Genomic DNA, 20,541 nt, shown 5'->3' with positions numbered 1-20,541 from the left:
TATCTTCATCACAAGGCAGGAAAAGAGACCTCTGAGGATGCTGTTAGCCTCCAGAGGAGGCTGCATTCCTTCAGTGGGTAATCAAAGGTACCAGAGAACCATTCAAACTGAGGAAGGTTGCATATGCATTGGGGCGGTCCATTAACCTCACTGCTTCCAATTCCGTGATATTAAATAGCAATTAGAACATCATACATTTATTTATTTTTCTGCCCCACCCCTTGGGCCCCTTGAAGTCACTTCATATTTTAGTCTTGATGGGACATAATAGAGCCAAGAATTGCAAACCCACCAGATTGGGGAGCTTTTGGGGGAAAGTCGCATGAAGGGCACATTTTTACTGCAGTAACTAACAATTATCTTCAGAGGTTTCAAAACCTGCCTCATAAATGTAACATTCCAATCACATTCTTACCATTTAATGGGGAGATATGAAAATTCAGTTGACAGGGATGTCGCTTCCATGAAGGTATTTTCATCTGGAATAGGCACTGAAGACACCTTTAGGAGAAAAAGCCCGTGTGAACACACTCACTGGACTCATGAGTCTGATCCTGACTCTGTGGACCTCCCGTCAGCCCTGCACGTGTCCTCCCAAACAGAAGTGGTGCTCGCTTCCCATAGACTTTTCTTTCCTAGTCCCGGTCTGAAGTGCCCTGTCCTGTCCCAGCTATACTCTGCCTGCTGGAGCCTCTGTCCCTGCTTTAGGAGGACTACTCATTCCTCACAGCCCAGAGTGATTTGCCTTCCTCCCTGAAAACATCCCTTGCTTCTCCAGCCCGTTCTCATCTCTTCTTATTCTAATTCTTATGGCATTTAGAGCTTAAGCTTCATAATTAAATTCTAAATTATAGACCATTCTATTGATATTAATAATATGATTTTAACATAATGTGCTATGCACTATTACTTCAAGTACACAAAGCTCATATCCCAACTAGGAGTGCATAATGAAAAGGGCCTGTTAAGAATAACTGGGGGGGGGGGGGGGGGTGGACATTTCTGACATTGTATTGGGTCTTTAGGGGAGATATTTGGGCTGGGGTTCCCTTCGATGACGTTTAAGCAAGTCACATGTCTGCACTGATTTGTGAATGTGTCTGTGAGCATTTGTTTGAGTTGACTGTTCCTTTACTGTAGAAAAGCACTTTGGATTACATTTAATTCTAAAATACAAATTGAATGCATACTAAGGGTAAGATACAGTGCTAATTTTGTGGATGGAGGAGAGGTAGGCAGGGGATGGAGGAAAAAAAAAAACACCTGAAAATGTATCAGAAATCTCATCTGAGATTCTGACTTATCTGTGCATACTTGTGAATTCTTGACACATAACCATCCCCTAGTGGGCCCAGGGGCTGTGAGTGCAGAGACCTGCTTCTGATGTGGGCATCAGCACAAAATGACTGTAGCTCTTGGGTCAAGTCACAAACTCCTTTGCTTTTAGATGCCATGCACTCAAAGCAGGTACAGAACAGTTATTTCCAGAGTGACATCCACAATTAGAGGATGAAGAAGAGGATGAAGAAGATGATCCACTAAGGTGTGGGAAGAGAGTATCGGAACTTGTATTATTAGTAAAAGGATTAAATTTCTAACGTTTAATTTTTAATTTGCATGGAGGCCTCTTCAGTCCTTCAGCCAGAGTCACCTAGCTCACAGTGGTTTTGAGGTGACCAGAAAGGAGGGTGAGGATTCTGTAGCACAGGGGATTTGGTGATGTGCCATCGCTGCTTTATTCTTTTAGTTTATATATGCCCAGGTAAGGGGATTTGTGGATTTACTATCTTCTTTTAACAAAACTGCCCTTCATAGAACAGAGAAGTGACTTATAATAATTGTGTGAAAAAACGGGACTGAAGAGAATGCTAACCATACAAGCCCCAGAGAATCACCTTGGTAGGACGGGCTGGCGCTCACACTTGTCTTCCTCACTCTGCCTTAGCCCCACTGCCAGGTAAAAATAAGGGTAATCCCATCAGATGTAAAGAAAGGTCAGTCAGTGAGCGGGAAAGTAAACACCCTCTGAAAACGGGTGTTTAGAAACGGTTCCATCTCTGTGTGATATTCTTGCCAAAAATTATGATTAAAGTTCTCCTATGTGAGAGCACACTGAAAATGTCAGGAAAATTTTTCTAACCTGCTTGACTTTAGATAAGCTAGAAACTGACTAGCAAAATTCCAACAAATAGTTTTGCTCTTGGGTACATAGGATTGAAGAGTGAACGCATGACTACTCGGCAGAACCAATTGTGCCTTCATCCACAGGCATTGTGTGTCTTCCTGAAGTACCTTTAACAGGCAGGGCAGCCATGAAAACCAAGGATCGAAATAAACTGAAATCAGTGCTGGACCTTACAATTGTTCTATCACAATGTATTAAACCAAGACTTTCTGAAATGTGAAGCATATTCAGGCTCAAGGCTTTCTCTGGAAATATTACTATGAATAATGTTTTCAATTTCAGCAAAAGGTTAACATTAAATTGTGATTACATAAAATAAAAAGGCAAATGTTGATTTTATTTCTCATTTTTAATTTATATTTTAATGTAAGTTTTACAACAAATACAACATATTAACTTATAATATGTATATATGTATATGCATATATGCATATGTTTATCTATCTATTTTATTTATAGGGGGGCAGCAAGCTCAATTTTTTTTCCTGATGATGTATATGGCCAGAAACTGTTGGAGACCACTGGATTTGAGCTATATAAGCTGCTTTTGAAAGTATTCTATATGACCATAATAATAGTGATAGAGAATGCTATTTGAGAAGCAAAGTACAAGGCTACTGGACCACATGATTGATGATCAGTGAGGGCAATTAACTGCAAGCAGGTGCCAACAATAGATTTGATTAAAATGGGGATGGTTCAATTTTTCTAAAAGAATATGCTGCAGATTCTTCTCTCTCCTTCTTAAGAGCCTGTTGCACAACTCAACTCGCTTCTTCTTCCTTACTGCTCAGTGCCTGTTTGTGTTCACCCTCCTCTCCAAACTGGACAGCTCTTTGCCTCCCAAACAGAACTGGTACTCGCTCCCCACGACTTTTCTTTCCTAGTCCCGGTCTGAAGTGTCCTGCCCTGTCCTCCTGACCTTCTTGTTGTACCCAAATCTTGCTCATCCCTCCTGACCAAGGTCAACTCTCTTCTCTCCTTCAATCTTCTCAGACCACTTTAGCCCACAATTTTCTCTTTCTTTTCTAAACTAATAGTTTCTATCTCTGCCACTCATTTGACAATCAACTATATAATGCATTGTGACAGCTCTGATATTACATTGTGCCATAGCATTATTTCTCTCTTCTGTTTTTAGTTTTTTTTTTTATCTATTTCCTCTCACATTTTTCTTTATAACTGTAACTTCACTCAAACCTCCTTTTTGGTAGGGGTGATATTTTCCCCTTCTGATATAGTCTTTCTTAATCAATGCTCAGTGAAGATGTTCAATAAATATTAGTTGTTAAAATAAAGGATGGGCAGTTCTATTGGATGTTGCATTTCTTCACCTGAAATTAGAATGACAAAATATACTCGTGGGGCTGATAGAAGGATTAAATGAACAATATATATAACGTGCAAGGCAGGGGTGCCTGGGTTGGTCAGTTGGCCTTCTGCTCAGGTCATGATACCAGGGTCCTGGGGTTAAGCCGAGCCCCACATAAGGACCTCTGCTTCTCCTCTGCCTGCCACCCCCCCTGCTTGTGCTCTCTCTCTCTCTGTCAAATAAGTAAATAAAAAAAAAGTGCAAGGCAGAGTGCCCGCTGCTTGGTAAACCCTGGTAAATTTTATATTCCCCAGAATTAACTCATTAATGAAAAGTTTTATGTCACAAAACCACTTGGTTATTTTGAAGCAGTAGTTGGACAGGAATGAATGATTTGAGTCCTGCTTTATTCATTTATGCACTTACATCAGTCACTAAAGAGGAGGTTTTTTTATTTTTTTTTAAGAGGAGGTTTTAAATTTGTATTTCAGTGTGCCTTTTCTTCTTATTATATCAATTATTATTCTCTGAAGTTTTCTTCCTATGATCAAGAGGAGAGATTATAATTTTCTTGAATCATTGATAATTGATGCTAATAGTATGATGGTCTCTCTGACAATTCAATACACTGACCACCATGAAAACACACACACACACACACACACACACCTGCAGTGCCCTTAATCAGACCTGAAGCTTCCTGCTGACAGATATTTAACTCATTAATTCTGTCTGGCTGTTGGTCTGACACCATCACTATAATATAATATGAAGTGCTAATTATCACAAAATCCAATGATACAATTTACCAGGAGAGAAAAACCTGTTTTTCTTTCTTTATTGGGAGCTCCTGCTCCTTCTCTTAAATTTGGTCAGCATTTACTATGATAGAAGAGGAAACCGCAGTTACCACATTTGCCTTGAGCCCTAACTAATGCGAACCACAGTTCACTCTCAAACTCTGTTATTTTTCAGATAATTCAGCACATCACTGGGTGCTTAAGAGTTTCTGTTGGTAATCTAAGAAGACAAAACAAATCTGAGATCCTGTATCCCCTCGCACGGGTCCTGTGACGATAAGCAGCGGAGGCCTGTCCCTCCCTCCTGGGCTCTGAATCCATTTGTGAGTACAGGCACTGAAGAGCTGGCCATCCATTTCATCCTGTTTCCTAAATTAAATGGGCTGGTCAGTTTCAATATTCCTTTCAGGTCCAGATTTCTTTTTTTAAGATTTTATTTATTTTTTAGAGAGCGAGCGAGAGAGAAACAGCATGAGAGGGGAGAGGGTCAGAGGGAGAAGCAGGCTCCCCGCTGAGCCGGGAGCCCGATGTGGGACTCGATCCCGGGACTCCAGGATCATGACCTGAGCCGAAGGCAGACGCTTAACCATCTGAGCCACCCAGGCGCCCCCAGGTCCAGATTTCTTAACAATAAAGCCACCCTTGCTAGACTTCCTTAGAAGAGCGTGTGTGGCTCCCGAAGTCTGGAAACTGCCCGTTGCCACCTGGTCCAGGCCGCTGTTCCTAAGCCCACCAACAGCGGGGCAGTGCTTGAGAGAATCTCCTGCCTCTCCCTGGTGATCACCTCGCTGCCAGGGTTCTACTAGTCACTGAGTCCTCCTATTGACCCAGGCGAGGTCTAGTGACCCCAGAAAGGTATTTTCTTTTCCTGTAGTCCGTTAACAATCGAGAAGCCATTTTTGTACCCGGAGGCATCATTAACCTCATCCATTCATTTGCCAGCCCAACTAAACCCTGAGTTTTCTTTCTGTTTCTCTCCCCACTTCACCCTGCCACAGATGTGACCTAAACTCCTGAGCCCCTGGGGGGCGAGTGGGGAGTCAGAAAGGGTGGGGCTGGTGTGGGAGAGGGGGCAGCTGTGCGGGAGAGGAGGGTGGGGGCATGGGCAGAGCTGCCCAGGGCCCCTGGAGTGAGCCCTCTGCCTGTCAGGCCATCCCTCTCCCTTCTTTCAATACATCTCCCGTCACTTGATTCCTTAGTCCCAGGGGCTCAAAGAACGCAGCAGTGGGAGAAGAAAGGCAAGGGAATTTTCCAGGGCACAAACCTCCTTAAAAAGTTCCCTTAAACTATGTGCAATGAATGAAATATTGAACAGCCAGGATAGTATTTTAAAAAGGGATATTAAACAACAGTGCAGGACTGTCTGGTTATATTACAATGTCTATCTTTTCATGTGTCAGCAACAAGTAACGCTGAAGGAGGCCTAATTAACATATTCACAATGGTACAGGTAGTAAAACAGTTATGCTTTGCATTGCTCAGGATGTTCAGAGCTGAAATAGATAAACTATGTGGGAGACTAGTAATAGGTAATTATTCTCTACTTACATATTCAGCCTCATAATTCTAAATTAAGGTAAGTGGAAAAGCTTATAAAATATTCAAAGCTCCTTTATCTTTCCTCCTCCCTCTTATTAGAAACTGTGCATGAATTTGCATAGAATAAACTGAGCTCATAAATCAAAGAAGAAACTGCAAGAATGCTCTTTGTAAGTTATAATTTAAGGTTAACTGTAGCACATTTTGCTTACTGTATTATTAATGACTTTCGTTCACTCATGACAAGATTACATATTAAAAATTGTTGGTAGACAAAACTCAGTTCATAATCAATTTGCTTCTTAATGTGAGCAATCTGCGTGCATCCCTACGGCAGAGGCAGGTTTAGCGGGGATAATGGAAGGAGCGCCTTGGGAAGGACGGTTCTCCCACAGCGGGGCTCCCGCAGGGGCGTGATTGACAGGCAGCTCCGAAGCGGGCTTGAGTGGCTGCTGAAGGGCGAACCTGGACGCCTGCAGTCAGCGCCCGGGCTGCTCCCCGCGGCCGCGAGTTGGGCTCCACACTGAACCAGCCTCCTCTCTCCGTCTTCCTCCCCCAGTGCTGGGTACTTTCCAACAGTGGCCGGTGCTCGGTGTCCTTTCATCCTCCCATTCTCATTTACGAAAATTCGTCACATCTCTTTGCTAGAAAATGTATTTCTTTTCCACTATTAAGCAAACTCAATTTCCATACGCTTTCTCAAACAGTTGCCCTTCTCATTTCCCCTTGTTCTCCTTCCTCCGTTTCGCCGTCTGTTTAGATTTCCAGCCAGGTCCTCTCCGCACTCTTGACTTCTGGGTCTCATCATTTCCGCTCTTCCTTGGAAACGCTCCTTCTCCTTCACCAGAACAAAGGATCGCCAACCCTGTCCCTGCAGCCACAGCGCCCCCCTCCTCCGCCCACCCTAGGGTCAAGTCTTTTATTCTAGTCTATTGAGATCCTCGCTGCCTTCTGAGGCACTTACCCTCACTCCCAGCCGGAGAAGCAGAGAGACCCACAGGATGTTTCCGGGTTATTTTACTGGCAGTCAGCATGGGCGGGTTTGATCTTATACTTGAATCTTGTGCTTCAGCCCTGGCTCGGCCTTAGGTAGATTTTTGGAGGGAGACAAGCTTGCGTGTCTTCTGAATGTGTAGGAAAACATCCGGAAATCGTACAGTAGAGTGTTACAATGCTCTATTTCATTAGCGTTTTTAATCCTAGCATTATAGATTCAGATGAATTGGCACCCATTTATCTACAGAATGTGTTCAGATTATGTCAAAAGCCTAATCACACTGGAAACACTTGAGGTTGCTGCTCCTTGGGATGAGGAACCTCTGATGTAGACATAGTAGTAACCTCTACAGTCCAGAAAGCCTTGGCTATAGATTCTAAAATATCACCAGGGGGATCAGGGTGGAGAACTGTATCTTATTTGATACCAATTTCTAAGTAACAGGACTGACTTCCTGTCTTGTCCTCTCTAGACTCAGAGGTCCTCAGCCCCAGCACCCCGACATGCAAATACTCCAGAGAAACAGGAAATATTCAGAGGGACTTAATCCATGACCCCTATATCCTTGAACTCGGCACAGCCTACTCAACGGAGCTCCAGGCTTATGCTTTCAATGTCCTGCCTTACATCTCCTTGCAGTTCCCACATAGCACCTCAAAATTACCAAGTCCCTCCCTTGTTCCCCATCCAAACAACCCCTTGGACATTCTGTCCCCAAATATGACCATCATCCATCTAGTCCCCAAGCCACCATCTTATGAGTGTTCCTACCTGCCCTGCAGCTTCCAGGCTCCAACCCTCACAAGTCTACCCAACATCTTGCCCTCATGTGCAACCCCTGGGCCTTAGCTTAGCACAGGCTCTCATCTGGGGGCCACTGTAATCATCTCTTGGCTGGTTCTTTTGCTGAGGTTATTAACTCCCTATCTAACATTTACGCTGCTGTAGGATGGTTTTCTAAAACAAACTTTTGGTCATGTCATTTCCTTATTTTAAATCCTTCACTGACTCTTTCAATATCTCAGTTGTGGATACATAACACTTTATGATCTTCCTCACACCTACCTTTCTATTATCCTCTGCTTTTCAACTACAGGCTTGTCCAATTCAAATCGAACATTTCTCTCCTATCCTGTCTGTGGGTCTCTGTCTCTCCTCTCTCTCTCCTGTAACACCTAAATTTTAGACATTAACTCTTTTTATTTCACATTTAGCCAGAGGCAGAGCTTTTTTTCCTGTAATGTTGCCAAAATGTTAATTTAATTCATTAAAAATGTATTGTGCATCTATTATGAAATTCTAAGAGTTGGGGGCGGTGAAGACAGTTGAGTAAAAGCAGAAAGAACAGGAAAACAGAGAAGACCCAGTAGACTTAGAGAATCGTTATCAGCCCCTCTTCCCTTCCAAGAGCATAGCAATCAGAAGCCCCAGGGAAAGGTCCTGCTGAGCAGGGGCCACTCTGCCCTGGGACCAGCTGCCATTCTGGATGGTCTGATCTGTCTCTGGGTGGAGACTGAGTGATAGATTCAAAGTGATTGGCGCACAAGAGCTATTCTCCCAGTTTTTCAAACTCAGAGACTCAATACTTAAAATTAACACTTGAAATGGGACTCTTGTTATTATGGCATTTCTTTTTCACCCAGTTCCATAACTCTAGCGGAACTGCTAGGCTAATTTGCCCAGTTCAGTTTGTGACAGGCCAGTGTTTGGTTCCTCTCTTGCCAGGAGGTTCATCACAGGAGAAGGCTTTCATGTTCATTGAAGTGCCACATTGCCTTGAACCTTGGGGCAACAGTGCTCCAGCAAGCCTGTAGAGAGAAAGGTCCCTGCTCCCCATCTACATGAGTTTGCATTCTCATTTTGAGTGGAGCATTCCCAGAATATGGGGGAGTGGGAATTAAGAAAAAAGGGAACAAAAAGGGAACAAAGGTGAGGGGGCTGCAGGGGGGTGGGTGGGAAGAACAGAATGAATGTCTGTATTTATGCTACTTGCTATAGACGGACAGAAAACTGTAAACATTACAATATGGAATTGCTTGGTAGCTCATTTGAAAGTTACCCTCCAAAGTCACAAAATCATTCATAATTAATTGTTGATTGATGCAGATGTATGCCACTGGAGTTCCGAGGGGGTGAGATCAGTGTGGACTGAGGCAGTCCGGAGGACCCCGAAAGAGGACCACACTGAAGTATGGAGTGGGAGGAGCAGTGTGGTGAGGGAGTGAAGGCAATGGTGTCCCCTGGGTGACAGGAACTCACACTTCCCTGACGCTGCCCAGATGGTGGGTGGAAGCAGAAGATAAACCGCATTTGGGCAAACTGTCCTTGACGCAGTGCACGTGGAGAAAACCTTTCTTGAGGGTTGTGCTGAAGTCCCCTGGGTCTAGTCCTCCAGCTTGTATTCAACTCTGTGTTTTGTATGGAAGTATATAGAGAGCTTCTTCATTTCCCTCCTATCTAATTCCGTTCCTCTGGAGGGTGCTCACTGCTATCAACACTTTGTCATGGATTTTTCCAGCTCTCTTTTTATTCATTTACATATGTAGATACCCCAGATACATATTCATGTATATACGCACATCCATAGAAATTCTAAACCTAAATGGGATCATCTCTCTATATATACTTCTAATGAGTTGCTTAATTTATTGCTTACACATGTACCTTGATGATCCTTCCTTGTCAGTTGCATTCATTCCTTTTAGTTCCACAGTGTTCTATAATATGGACAACTCAGTATTTATTTAAGCACAATGTTACTGATGGGCACTTAGGTCATTTTCAATTTTTCCTTAAGGCCAAAAACATCTTGATATCTACAATTTTGGACCAAATATGTGTTTCTCTGTAGGACAGGTTCATAAAAGTAGAACTGCTAATTTTGGTAAAAAGCCACTGGATTACCAAAAAGTATATAGTATGTGCCCATTTCCCCACATCAATGTTATTATTTTCCACTTTTAAAATTGATGTGAAAAATGGTATTTTATTATTGTTTCAAAATATATTTTCTTGGTTACTAGTGAGGTTTAATATATTTTTTATGTGATTGGTTACTCAACTTTCTCGGGTCTATTTTTATTGCCCCGAAGAAGCCATTTGTCTCATTTCTATTCCTTATTAATTAGAGCTAAATTGGTTTGACTTCCACTGAATTTTTCCTAACCATCAAATGCCTGAGCCAAGTAATGTGAAAGTGTTAAGTGAGTTAAATAATCAATTGATCAATATGTATTCACTAGGCAATTAATGCCTCTAGTCTGTGCTGGCTATTGTTGGGGATATGGCTCTGGCTTTTAAGAAGCTTATGTGATCTTTTAGGGTGATAAGACTCAAACTGTAATCAATGACAGTACTGCTGTTTACTAGACCCCAAGGACTGTAGACAACAGGGAAGAGAGGGGCTCTGTAGTTTGGAGTAGCTGGGAGAGACTTACTGAAGGAGAGGTAGTTGCACTTAACCTTGGAAGCGGGATGTTGGAGGAAGATTAGTGCATTTTAGACAGGAGAGACTAGTGTAAGCCAGGGTACTAAGTGGGTAACTTGTGGCTTTTAGAGGGTAGTAAGGAGTGCAGCCATCTTAAAGCCCAGATTATGGTTACCCATAGGATTCCATGAATTCTTGAGCTGCTGTGAATACTCCCCCAGCCCCATCGTACACACAGAGACTCTGTTTCAATCAATCCAGCTAGGTGGATTTGCCTCTGCTCATTCCTGCGGTAATTTGCCTTTGTGAGGCTGTGTGTCAGGGAGTTCAGCTTTTAGGCTCCCGGCTCAGGGGGGCAGATAAGGACAGGGCGAGGCTCTACCCTTCAGAACTCCACTGGATCCCCCAGGAAGCTGCTGGATCTGGGACCTGCCTGATTGCAGCCCCTAAAGCCTCATCATTTTGTCCAGAGGTGCCGTTGCTGCAATTACAATCCAAACCCAGAGTCAATTACTCACTGTGTGAATCACCCCCAAAAGATTGCTTTTTCCTTTTCCATTAGTATCACACATAATTGCACTCTGTATGGTTCCTAAACTCTTATTCCTGACTTCAATGTCCATGAGGATCTGGGCTGATTATAAAGTCCCTTCACCTCCTATCACTGACCTCACTGACACTTTCCATAAAGTTCTTGTACTATTTTCTTCATTAACAATACACCCACCTCCTACCATTAATTTTTCAGCTCCTTGTGAGGAAAGAATCACTGTGTTTTCTCTGCTGTTTTTTCGCATATGCTCATCCTTTCTTCTTTGTCTTTGTCTCCTTATTAATGGGGAATGTTAACACTCACGTACCCTAGAGTTAGTCGTAGGGATGGTTGTTGATTTTAATGGTTCTGGCTTTCTGTTTTATAGCCACTATCAACAGCAGACCCCACACTTGCCCATCTCTTGGCCCTCAAGATCACCACAAGCTGCCCCAGGGCATGACCTCTTTCAGGCTTTCTCTCTGACTTATTCTCAAGCCGCAGCTCACCCCTGCTTTCCCTCTCCTCCTGCCCTTCAGGGTGGCTGTCCTGGGTATCACCTGCCTGGGGGCTTATGAAATGAGAGCAACCAGTTCATCATAAATAATTTAGCAGCTGCTAACTACCACGACATGGATTACCAAAGGTGAGTCATGGCGAGTCTTCCACAGCAACAGAGATGGAGAATGAGAAGAGGCAAGAGAGACGGTTGGGTAAGGTATCAACCTAACTAGATGACGGAAGGGTAAGGAAAGTCTTCCACCTGCTCTCCAAAGGGCTGTGGGGACTCCATTCCATATTTGGGCCAGAGCTCACATGTAAAAGGCCCAGTCTGGTAAAACATTTTTTTCATTGGTAGGGAATTTTGGGCAGTGGTGATATTTCAAGAAAATCAAAATAGTAGTGGCTCTTAGAGACATTTCATGTGGAACTCATCTACCAGCAGAGGGGTAGATGGGGTGGGGGGGGGTGAGGCATTCAGAGGGCAGTCAGAGCGGAAGCATGACATAACACAGTGTGTGAATATTCCAGGCAAGCAGATGAACTTTCAGGTCAGGGCCCAGGGCAATGAAGTCCTGGCAGCCCAAGCCAAGGGACATCACTGAGACCGAGCAAGCAGAGCAGGGCATCAGAGCAGCCATGCAAGGAGTGTAAGGGTGTTCAGAGAGCACAGCCAAGTCCAGGGTTACTTAGGAGTTTCATTAGTTTTTTTCTCCACAACTGAAGTCTCAGTCTAATTCAACAGGGTTTGTTGTGTTTTGTTTCTTGCAAATTGCCATCATCAAATCTTTTTACTTTAGTTTCCACAAAAGGAAGAAAAAAATAATTACATTTCTTTTGCATTCATATTTTAGCAGTTTGCATATTATTTCATTAAAATGTGTCATTTTAATTAAAAGCCCCAAATGCCAAAAATATGTTTGGTCATCAACACAACTGGACTGTTGGTGAGTTTGGAATTCACAGCTGGGAACAGAAGTATGTGGACAAAACCAGAGCCTCGCCTCCCAGTCACACATGGTTAGTATGCTCTGGGCATAAGAGCAAACACCAATTAATCCTAAGTGTGAGGTAAGTGTCACCTACTATCCCTCACTTGACTGACTCTCAGCCAAAATAAGGAGTAAGGAGCATAATGTCCTGAAGGATGAGAGATCAAGAGTTCAAGGAGGAAATGTGGCTGAAGGATTAAGGATGGTAAGAATTGCTTATAATCGGGGGCACCTGGGTGGCTCAGATGGTTGGGCGTCTGCCTTCGGCTCAGGTCATGATCCTGGAGTCCCGGGATCGAGTCCCGCATCGGGCTCCCTGCTCGGCGGGGAGTCTGCTTCTCCCTCTGACCCTCCTCCCTCTCATGCTCTCTGTCTCTCATTCTCTCTCTCTCAAATAAATAAATAAAATCTTTAAAAAAAAAGAATTGCTTATAATCGTATATATATACCTACAAGTGTGTATACACATGTGTGTGCGCACATGCACATACGTATGGGTGGGTGTATTACAAAGAAATAACTTCTGATGTTTGTGAAATCAACTGCAAGCAAAGTGGTGAAGTTAGAGACCAGGTTATAAAGAATTAAGGAGTATTTAGATGGCATGGCAGTACAGCTAGCAAGTGCAAATCATGCTTCTAAGGAATTAGGTGCCCAGGTAAAGGAGAATGAGAGGTAGTTCAGTGGAGGAGCAAGGGGAGATCAAGACAGATTTTTTTGACATAAAGAAGTCAAGGTCATGTTTATAGCTGAAAGTAGCATGCCAATGGAGAGGGATATTAGAAGTGAGGAGGAAATAGAATGAAGTGGGGTAGCAGAGAAAATGTGCTACAAAATCAAAGGCAGATAATTCAGATATCAGCACACTAGGTGATCAGGAGAAACCCTAAGACAAAAGCAGGGATGTATAAAAACCCCGGGACAAGATTCTGCAACCTCTCCAAGGAGAGAATGCAGATAGAGAGATGATGGATGGATGGATGGATGAATGGATGGATGGATGGGTGAATGGGTAGATGGACGGATGGAACATTTCTCATGCAGTGAGGTTAGTGGGGGTAATATGCGTACAGTGATGATAAAAAAGAGGGAATAACTTTTAGGTGGATCAAGAAAGGCTTACCAGATAAGGAACATATTGAAATGTAGACTAAAATACGAAAAGGGATTTTCCAGGCAAACTAATGGGAAGGAAATTCTGGCCAGGGAAATAACAGGTTTGAGTTCACGGAGGTGGAAAATGCAGAGTTTTGACTAGAGGTTTGGTGTGGCTTCTGAGCAGTATACTTGGGGACGGAGACGAGGCTGAAGCTGGACAAGTTGGCAGTGACAAGATCTTATTTTAAAATTTTTATTCTTATGATAAGGATTGGATTTTACCGTATAGTTTGGGGACCTCAGCCTGGCATTGATTCTGGAAACTCTGATTCATGTCTATCATGGAGTTACAGACATGATGCAATGGGGAGACACTTGGTAACCATAACGTTCTCCTCATGGCATTACTTTCTGTCCCCTGTTTTGAGGAGGTCTTTCTGCAGCCTCTTAAAGAGACATGCAAGATTTGAAGCATAAAGTGGAAAGTCCTTGTTCCATACTTTAGGCCTAATGAGAATTCTCAAAAGATGTATTTTTTTTCTGATCTAGAAAACAAGGTCAAAGTGATGTACAGGGTTAAAATGTACAGGCTATCTTTATGTACAATAAAGCATTTTTAATATTCAGAAAGAAGAAAGAAAGGGGAAAATAACAAGGAGGCTTCTGTCTGAGATCCCAAGGCAGACGTAAAAGGCTGGAAGAGAAGATAAATATGAGCTATCGGCAGAGGAGAATTGCTCTCCTTAACCCAGGCAGGGGAGAATGCGTCCTAAGGAAAGAAGGGTTTAGTAAGACTTTCTGAGGCTTCTGAGGCTCCTATGAGTTTTCTTTCCTTTTTTTTTTTTTAAAAAAAAACATCGACCAGAAAGCTTTGTTATCTAGGAAAGGGTAAAAGGATGTCTGGCTGAATTGGAATTGACAAAACTAGGCAACTCAGAGAGGGCAGTCTCGGGAGCAGCCTTTAACCACAAAAGAGATATTGAAGGCGATGCAATCGATGGAGTCGGAGCAGGCACAGGAGGAAGATGATGAAACCCATCAAATTCGATCACTGGGCAGGAGTGGTCAGCGTCAGCTTTCTCGGGAAGGGTCACTTGATGTCAGCCTCCATTCAGGGGCTTTCACCGCCCCTGCTGATTACTTTCTTAGGATCATAAAGTTTGAGTGTCGGGAGGGAATAGCACATGCTGCCTGCTCCAAACTTCTTTCTGGGACTGGAACATCTCTCACTCACTGTGGCTTATGTGAGTGGGTTTGCTGGACTCATGGGTTACAGAATTGCTGACTCAGCTGCCTTGAGTACTTGACTGGTATGACCTCTCTCCCTGAAGACACATTCATTCATTCATTTGTTCGTTCGTTCAGTCAAAATGTATTCCTATCCATGGTAGGTTTCAGGAAATCTGGCTACAGATCCTTTGCAGTTTTCCCATTAAGAGGTGGAGTCTCTTTCCCCTGACTGAGCCCTTGACTTAGCCTACCTGAAGACGGAGGGTGAGCGACATGAGGAGAGACACCCCAACGGTCCCAGCCGTCTCCACCGTGTCTGAGGCCAGACATGTGTGCAAATGCAGCTGACTCCATGTGGAGAGAAACAGACTCAGCTGAGCCCAATCCCAGATGCTAATCCAGAGGGTCTTTAGCAAACAAAGGGGCTCAAAATAAACATTTAAACCAATGCCTTTTGAGGTAGTTTATTATGCAACACCAGCTAAGTAATACGCATCGAAGGACAGATTTAGGAAGACTCAAAGTGGAAGGGATACAGAAATCCTTTCTGCTGAGTCTCTCAGGGAAGCCAGAGGCTCACCAAAAAAAGTTTAAGGAGAAGATAACTATCTTAAAACTGTCCTAAAAAATGATCTATGAACATCAAGAATTCAATCATAGCATTCAGACAGAACTTCAGATAAATGTTGATTGCACTTAGAAAACATCCATCCAAACGACTGCATTGTAACAAGGAAACAATGGTATGCATGGCATCTATAAAGGTACCTATCAGAAGCTAAGGAAATGTAGTGTTCTTTATCGCTAGAAGGAGGAGATGGGGAATGTGTTTTGGCATCTCTGGAGTGATAGGTATGTGTCTGTAGCAGAGTGGGATATATCCAGCTATGAACTTGATTATATGTCGAGGTCACCCCCTTTCTCTCCTGCTGTTTCCCTTTCATCAGACAATTCTAGGATTATGATTTGGCTTCCGGTATATACTTGTCCACAGGAGAGAACATGCTTATCCATAAACACTGACATCCCATCTACTTAATAGTTATATTTCTCATTGTAAATTAATGAATTGGGCTTCTGTGTTTATAGATTATCTCAGTAAGCTTGATTAATGCATTTGTTCTGCTACAAGTCTGATTTCAAGCCTGTAAGCCTAGGGTGCAGAGAATGGTAAATTCACCAAACACACGCTCGTTTTTCTTGAATGCCAATCAAGCTCCTCTACTGGTAATACTTGACCTCATTTGCACCTTTTCTTCAAACTGTAGCAGAGCCCAGGTCTCGTGATGTTCAGACCAATGCTCTTTTCACTTCTCCGTTTGGTTAGTTACAATGCTAGCTACTGTTTCTTGAGGGTTCACTAGGTGCTAGGCATTGCTTTTCCAGCTTTTCATGGATTACTTCATCCAGACTTCACAATGACCGTAGGAACACTGTATTCTAATTTTACAGATGAGGAAACTGAGAGCCAGAGAGTTTACTAACTTTCACATTGGTAGAAGAAACAGAGCAGGGACTCAGACCTAGGAAGTATGATTCAGAATGCTTACCCATGACCACCAAGCTACATTGCTTATCCAACCAGGGATGAGGCTGTCTTTTTTTCATACCCCTTCTCTTTAAGAAGAAATCCAGAACATCTCCATTTATCAGATTAAGTCCAAAGTCCTCTATATGGCTTTAAAGGCACTTTCTAATCTGATCTCAATCTATTTGATAGAACTTCAACTCCTATGTTTCATTTAACCTTGACAATTACTTGAAGTGCTTTATAAGCAGACATCAAGCTCCATGATGACAGAGAAAAAAAAAGACGAATAAAAGAATTTATAATCGAAATAGGAAGATAAAACACAAACCTGTGAAAATATAACTAACAAAACAAGGCAGAAAGTAAATGATACTGTGAACATTTATAGCAAAAGAAACTCACTTTTGAATTGGGGATGCTGATGACTTAGAGAAGAGATAGGGTATAAGGTCACCTCAGTGAGGACTGTACTAGACTGAGAGGAAGAAGAAAACAATTCATTACAGATAAGAAGAACAGTATAAGTAAAGACAAGATCTTAAAACAGCCATGGTCATTATGGGAACAAAAATGCGTAAGTGTGATAAGAACAAGGACTATGATTGTAATTAATGTGAAAAAAAAAAATAGATCACAGCTGGGTTGTGGACAGGTTAAGAGATTTAGACCTAAAGTGAAGGTCTGATCTGAGAAGACAAATTACATATTGTGATTTTAGCACATTCACAATGAGTTGACTGTTAAAATCTTGAGAATTGAGAGATCTTCATTGTAGATTTCCAAAGGGGATTGGTGGTTGAGAGGACTAAACTTCAGCTCTATGTTCTTACCTGATAATCTGGCAACTCTGACGGAGAATAGTGAGATGCCATGGACACTAACTAAATTGGTTTCCTATGGTGCATTCTGTGTCTTAACATTCACTTGAAATGCTCCTCAGTTGATGATTTCCAGGGTCACATATGTTTGTGACAGGCCTAGTATATATACTCTTAAATGTTTGTAAAGCTCAACAAGATATTAAAGGGTTTGAAAATTTCTTCTTCACAAAAATGTGTTAAGCTCTATTTAGTATAGTTTTTGTTATTGTTATGGAATTTCTCTTGATTCTTGTAACCGCTATTACCATCGCATGGGTTAGGGTTCCCTTCTGTTGAAGCTTTGGAAACCTTCCTTTTAATTGATGTCCTTCATGAAATACATTCTACAATATATCTTATCGCTTTTGGGGACAGAAGACAGAGCACACAACTAGCAACGGGGCATGACTGGGCCCCATGACTGGCCAATAGTGTGACTTCATATGAAAAATGGAATTGGATCAACATTTCCTTATAGGATGAGTGGGGCTGATGACTTCTGATTCTTCTCCAATAAGCACCACAGGATTTAACTACATACTGATAGTTTTGCATGTACAAGACTAGTTATTGGTTTTATAACTTAAAGTTTTAGTCTGAATACTGAACCAAGTCAAGACTGTGTTACTGTTATGAACAAATAATATATCTGTACCATCTTCTTTGGATTCAAGTGACCTGAAATAGCACGGCTTCTGCCTTAGCCCCTAATCTTAGGGGAATGAACCTTAAGAATAAGAAGACATATACCCATCACCAGTTGCCCTAAAAATGAGCTATGCAAAGGTCCTGGACTGGGCACCTGGGAAACAGTGGGGGCTCAGGGATTAACTCTGTATTGACTGGGGCAAGTCAGGTCCCTTCCATGTGCTGCAGTTATATGACATTTGGAAAACAGATTTTAGACTAGACCAGGGTCAAAGTCCTCTCTTGATCTAAGACTGTATGACCACAGCGCACAAAAGCATTGCTCTACTCTCATGGCCATGAAGAAGGAACTTTTGGGAATGATCGAGAGTTTGGAATCCCACTTCATTCTGAAGAGACTTTGAGTGTTTCTTATCTTACCTCCTTCCTCACATGTGTAAACTTTCATTACAGCAAAGAGTTCAAATTTAGCTTGTGAGCATGAGACCGGAAGCTTGGAGGTTTTTATGATTAACATCCTCGTAAGTCTCCAAAGCCCATCTCCAGTGATTTGAGCCCTGTTTGCCTTCTCTGGACCATTTATCCACTCTGCTTTTGATACCTGTGTACCACCTTTGAATTCACCTCCTAACTACAGAGGATCTGCCATATTAGTTCCTGAGCTCCAGAATTCAGGGACCATCATGCCTTGGCTTCTCTAAATCCCCAAAGAAGCAACCCCCTTCCCAGAGTTCCAAATAACGAAATGTAAAAGCTGGTTTGGACAGCTCAAATGTAGTGACCTCAACTTGTCTTTCAGTTTTTTGTTTTTTTTCTCTAGGTGACTTACCAACAGATTAATGGTTGGGGAGGTTTGAAGAGAGTTAGAAAGGTGGGAATGTAACATGCAAAGGGAATGGCCCCATGGATAACAGTCTTTAGGAGAGGGTCTGGTTAAAAAAAAAATGTGCCAAGTTTAGGACGTACAGCAAATCTTTTATTCTTTATTGTTCCTTCACTAGGACTGAGAAATCTTCTCATGGAGTTGGCAGTGAGATAGTCAACCAACCCCAGGAACACCAATATGTCAAAAGGAAACCTTTTCCCTTCAGCAAATAAAATATTAAGAGGGCTCAACGAAAGCCAGTGGGAAGTGGCCTGGAGAAGGAGATGAAAAATTAATTTTAATGCATGGGAGACTAAGTAATTCACTTATTTCACAACCTCAATCAATTTTAATATTTTAGTATTTAATGTGAATGTGGTGCCTCTCCAATAATATTTTAAAAGTTGTTTCTCCCTTTTTGGCTTTTGTTCTACTAGTACTTTCTATTTTCTTAGGCATTTTTCTTTGTGTGTCGATAGGGAGGTTCCAGTGGATTTCACATTACTCAAGGCAGGTATCTACCCTCACCTCTTCTTACCAGTTTTAGAAGTTATAAAATTACCAAATAGGGAGCAAAGGCAGTGGGGAAGACCCCAAACCAGCTTTTAGGCAGGCTGATTTTTGGAGAGGCCACTGAACCCCAAGAGCATCTCAAGTTTTCCGGGACAGGCCATTGTGTGGAGAGCAAAATGGAGTCATTTAGTCATTAGTTGCTCAGATATCAGTCCAAGAGGGGAAGCTGTCTGCCTTTCTCCACAATTTAGACACTTATCTTACAAATTCACCAAGCTCCGTGATTTCTGAACAATGCCAGCTGTTAGGGAGCCATTTCCCTGGCATTTTCCCCATAATTTGATTTGAAAGGAAAAGATTAAACTCAGTCCGACCCAGAACTGTCAGCCCAATGCCCTCAAAGAGTTTGACAGGAAAAGAGAAGAAAAAAAAACAAACAGAAAAACCAGCCTTGCAGACTCTTAGATGAAGAAATCACCTGTACCTGTGCATTAAGGAGGACAGTAAGACACAGTCCATAGGCCAGACAATGAACGTGGATGGGACCAACCATGGAGATTTCTTTTCCCAGAAAGATGGATTAAAGTGAAGGCTAAACTCACTGTCCATAATGACCAACTTTTGGGTAATGTTAATTTTAGGGAGAAAGTGTAGATTGCATCTAAATGGTGATCAGCTGGTACGAGTATGCTAGCATTTTAAAGATAGTTAAAACAACCAAGTTTTCCAGGTTGTGGTGATGCCTCTTCCAATTTAATAATAAGCATTCTATTTATTCTTCCAGATCTGGGTAAGTACGAGTATCAGAATGTTTATACTTTGTTGAATGCTTGTTGTACTTAACTTTCCCCTCACAAGAATGATTTAGATGATAATTTTACCTGTGCTTCTCTGGTAAGATCATTGATTCCTAGAGAGGTTAACTTGTTCGAAGTGAAGTAGCTAATAAATGCTATAGCTGGGTTTTGGTCCAGCTTCAAATCCTGGAGACTTCGTCAATGTATTATGCATTGTCCCTGTAAAAAGAAGTGGAGGAATGTTATAAAAATTCTAATCCAACAGTATGGTTTTTCAGTTATATTATTGTTCATATTTTTTCAAAATATAAGCACTTTAAAATATCCTTCTCGAACTTGGTTCCATTGCCCTTCTGCCCATGCCTGTCTCTCAGTTTATTAAAGGACACTTTGAGGAGACCACTGTTGCCTCTGTTAATACTACTTCTCAAGGTAGGAGCAACTCAATTATGTCTTCTTTTTTCTTTTTTTCCTTTTTTTTTATTATTATGTTATGTTAATCACCATACATTACATCATTAGTTTTTGATGTAGTGTTCCATGATTCATTGTTTGCGTATAACACCCAGTGCTCCATGCAGTACGTGCCCTCTTTAATACCCATCACCAGGTTAACCCACCCCCCTCCCCTCTAGAACCCTCAGTTTGTTTCTCAAAGTCCATAGTCTCTCATGGTTCATCTCTCCCTCCAATTCCCCCCACTTCATTCTTCCC

At 42.2% G+C, this 20,541-nt stretch overlaps 1 long non-coding RNA gene across 1 annotated transcript in view; it reads right to left on the bottom strand.

The window, feature by feature from the left end:
- Window positions 1–362: 362 nt before the first annotated feature.
- LOC135362613 (uncharacterized) overlaps window positions 363–20,541 on the bottom strand; it is a 394,512-nt gene continuing 374,333 nt past the window's right edge. Inside the window, exons 4-5 of the long non-coding RNA XR_010407499.1 lie at window positions 19,912–20,046; window positions 363–501 (exon numbers count right to left, since the gene is read on the bottom strand). This is a non-coding gene — a long non-coding RNA (uncharacterized LOC135362613). The remainder of the gene's footprint in view (window positions 502–19,911; window positions 20,047–20,541) is intronic.

This window comes from Mirounga angustirostris, unplaced genomic scaffold (genome assembly GCF_029215605.1).
Source record: "Mirounga angustirostris isolate CCGP_5_RB_7025 unplaced genomic scaffold, mMirAng1.0.hap1 SCAF_14, whole genome shotgun sequence".
NCBI lineage: Eukaryota > Metazoa > Chordata > Mammalia > Carnivora > Phocidae > Mirounga > Mirounga angustirostris.
This window is presented reverse-complemented; position numbering and strand designations above follow the sequence as displayed.